Source organism: Myotis brandtii, unplaced genomic scaffold (assembly GCF_000412655.1).
Source record: "Myotis brandtii unplaced genomic scaffold, ASM41265v1 scaffold2554, whole genome shotgun sequence".
In the NCBI taxonomy this organism is placed as follows: Eukaryota; Metazoa; Chordata; class Mammalia; order Chiroptera; family Vespertilionidae; genus Myotis; species Myotis brandtii.
In genome coordinates this window covers 1-3,833 of record NW_005359690.1, presented here as the reverse complement: position 1 = coordinate 3,833, position 3,833 = coordinate 1, and the positions used below count along the sequence as shown (strand labels likewise).

Genomic DNA, 3,833 nt, shown 5'->3' with positions numbered 1-3,833 from the left:
ACATCAAAATGGTACTTGAATGTTATTTAAAACAAAATTTTGTAACCTTCTAGAGCAGCAGTCACCAGCCGGTGGGGTCCGTGGACCCTGGAGGTCCGGAGGTTGGCGACTGCTGCTCTCGAGGAGCACGAGGCAGGTGTAGAATGAGCAAGTGGATAAGGAAAGCTCGCTGTTTCCAGTTTGTAGGAACCTGAGCGCAGTAGGAGGAGGTAGCCAATAGGACAGACATCAGTGATGCGTGCTTTCTCTGGGAGTGACGTCAGTGACACGTGCTTTCCCTGGGAGTGACGTCAGTGATGCGTGATTTCTCTGGGAGTGACGTCAGTGATGCGTGCTTTCCCTGGGAGTGACGTCAGTGACGCCTGCGTTCCCTGGGAGTCTGTCTGAAATTCCTCACCTGCGGTGCTTACAGAACACACGTCCTCTCCTGAACGCGCTCTATAAAACGCACATCACAATTTTAAATGTGATTTTAAACGATCCATTCACTGTTATGTTGCTTATGTGACCCGTTACTCTAACGTTTGCTGTTGGTATTTTCTGTTGTGGCTGTGATTGGCAGTTGCTATTTCTCAGAATGCTTTTAATTTCTGCTAGCCATCTGAAATACCAATTTTCCTGCTATGACATGTACTCAAACAAAACAAAACAAGATGAAAAAAACCCTTCTAATAATTTCCTTTTGGCTATCAGACTTAAACAAGAGTCATTTTTCAAACAGAAGAATAAGGACAGCAGATGTAATATCAAAGACGGGCTAAATAAACACCAAAAACAGAAACTGGGGCAGATACAGCTCCAGAAAAATGAATATTAACAGGTAAAAAGAAGTTGCAGCTCAGATACACATAAGAAACACAGCCCTTAGGGTTAGCCCTGTCCCAACACTCTGCTTTGTTTTACATCCAGCAGAAAAGCTGGTGCGAAGTAGGTGGAATGACAGAGCACACAGGCAGAGAGCAACGTACCTGAAGACCGATGGGACCAGGGGGTCCCGGGAAGCCTCTTGCTCCCTCATCCCCTTTCTGTCCAAACATCCCCTGCTGACCTCTGGGCCCTGGCTCCCCGTCACCTCCCTGGCGGAAAACAAGGAAATGATCACAAACTGGGAAGATGGTGACTGGGATACACGTCATCATAAAGTGTAAGTGCTTCTGGTGGAATCCAAGCTGGTGTAGGCAGGAGTAAACGAGTAGCAAGTGGATTAAGCTTCCATTCTCTGCTGCAAATATCCCAGTGTTAGTTTTGTTCATATTCTTTGTTTCTGAGGTATGGCTGATTTTAATTTTCTTGTGTATGCCAAGTGAAGTAAAAGCTTTGTCATAAGGAAAAATAACGCTCAGCATTGACTACAATGTACTTCCCAACTGGTTAGGGACTCTTGTGGGATGAAGTCACAAGGGCTTTTGTTTACAGAGATCCGCTTGGTAGCTCTGTTAGATCTTTTACATTTCAGTCCATATTAAGCAGACGAACAATATCACATAGTCTGGCTATGCAACAGTTCATGAATTTAACTGGGGACTGTAAGGATTTAGGTGGGCTGGGCAAGGAGGGATACTTACAGCAATTCCAGGGGCGCCGACGGGACCCTGAAGACCTGGGGGGCCGGGAGGACCCTAGGGGGAGAGAAGAATCAGGAATTCTGCCACTGAGGCCAGAGAGTCTCAGGAGCAGAGGGTGGGCCGTTCTCTTCACTTGGCGATAAAAAGAAGTCTTTTCAGTGTAGCGCAGTCAACCACTATGGACGTTCGTCCCTGAGACTCACAGGTGTGTGGCTGCATCCATTTCACATCAGCAGGTGGGAAAGCCACTCGGGTCTGTGATGTTGCAGGTACTTAGACATGGGTTTCTGTGCTAACATAGATAGCGGTGAAGTTTCACATCTGAAAATTTTCAGAACACCCAGTCTCTTGAATGAGGGATGTATGAGTCAGAAGGAGCACATGAGAAGTTCACCTGTGTGCTGTCACTCTAAGTGCGTGCTGGGAGGTGAGGCCCTCTGCATGGGGAAGGTAGTGGTGTGGGGAAGTTAGACTGGTCCCCAGTGTAAACACGTGGAACTGAGTGTTACTTAGTAAGTATACCAGGACTCCTTCTTGTGAACAATAGATTTGAGTAGGCTTCTTCGTCTTACAGGAATACATGTTTCTTGCTAACTTACGTCTTATATGTCAGTACTGAAAAGGCCTTATAAATCATCCAGGCACAAAAGAGAGTCATTGGATTAGATTGTTCCTTAGCGTAGCCGCTCCGAGTTGGCTTAAAGCGAAGTTCCAGGGAACCCGAAACCCTTTCAGGTGTGAACGAGGTCAACATTCTTTTCATAACAACTAAGACTTTACTTGTGTTTAAGCCACATGAAAATCTGAACTGATGATGGCAGGTAAAATTGCCGGTTGGGATTATTACATGTATCTGAATATACACTGAGTCTGATGTTGGCTGTGGGCTTGTCATCTATGGCCTTTATTAAGTTGAGGTATGTTCCCTCTATTCCCACTTTGCTGAGACTTTTTATCATAAATGGGTGCTGGATTTTATCAAATGTTGTGTGTAGTGATGTGATCATGTGGTTTTTATCCTTCATTTTGTTTATGTGGTGTATCACGCTTATTGTTTTACGGATATTGCACCAGCCTTGCATCCCCAGAATAAATCCCACTTGATCGTGGTGTATGATCTTTTTAATGTGTTGCTGGATTTGGTTTGCTAACATTTTGTTGAGGGTTTAAGCATCTGTGTTCATCAGGGATACTGGCCTGTAATTTTCTTTCTTTGTCGTGTCTTTATCTGGCTTTGGAATTAGAATAATGCCGGCCTTGTATAGGGAGCTTGGAAGTCTTCCCTCCTCTTGAATTTTTTGTAATACTTTGAGAAGGATAGTGGAAAGGGGTTTTATTAGAATCGACTGAATTCAAAGTAATATTGGATATAAACTGTAATTGAAAAAAAATTCAATTTAAAAAACAGAATTGATTGAATCCCAAATGTTATGGTGTTGATGTGATAATCTTCTGATACGTAAATAAGCAGTACTAATTCTCTACCCACGGTTATCAGCAGGAGTTAAGTGAATGATGCCCCCTCACTACAAAGCAGGAAACTCACATTTTCTCCTTTGTCGCCCTTGCTGCCTTTCTGTCCGGGCTCACCGATTTCACCCTGTATTGGAAAATTCGAGGTAAAGTTTATCTGTAGTATGCCATACCAGTGCACCATCATCACTATCATTTCCCTATTACATCTGATGTTGACATAATTGCAGGCTAGCCCTTAATGTCCCTGTTTCAATTGTAAAAGGCAGGTTCCCTCCGCTTCTCACTGTCTGGTATTGACTAAAACACAGACTGAAGTCAACTCAACCTGGAGGAATATTGCAACAGGATTTTTACTTTATAAAATCCATTTTGTCTGAAAAATTACCATGATTGTCTGATACACAGAAGTACATTGATTAAAAATGTATAATTACATGGCAATGAAAAAGTATTTTTTCTCCTAGTTTCCAAAATGCTAAAATGTTGCACATTATCATAGCATTTTCACCAGTGTTGCTATAGTGCCTCACAATAACATTAGACAATATATAACTTCAGACACAACATCACAGCTATACGTTCAGAATGAAGAGCTCAGAATCTTTTACGTTAGTAAAAGAGAGAGAGGTGCAGGATTATCAAACATGTTTGCAGCTCATTCCTAAGTCTTTACTCTGCAATACACAAGACGCAAGGGCTGGGTGTACACAAGTAATTGATGACACTGATTTCACATTTATTCCAAAAGCCTATGCATTCACACACAAATGAGCAATTTGGGCACCTGCTACT

The 3,833-nt window shown here is 42.9% G+C and overlaps 1 long non-coding RNA gene across 1 annotated transcript; it reads right to left on the bottom strand.

The window, feature by feature from the left end:
• Positions 1-973: 973 nt before the first annotated feature.
• On the bottom strand, positions 974-3,167 carry LOC102244127. Its single transcript, XR_313694.2, has 3 exons — positions 3,112-3,167; positions 1,566-1,619; positions 974-1,076 (listed from the first exon to the last, which is right to left on the bottom strand). It is a non-coding gene; the product is annotated as an uncharacterized LOC102244127 (long non-coding RNA).
• Between the last annotated feature and the right edge of the window lie 666 nt (positions 3,168-3,833).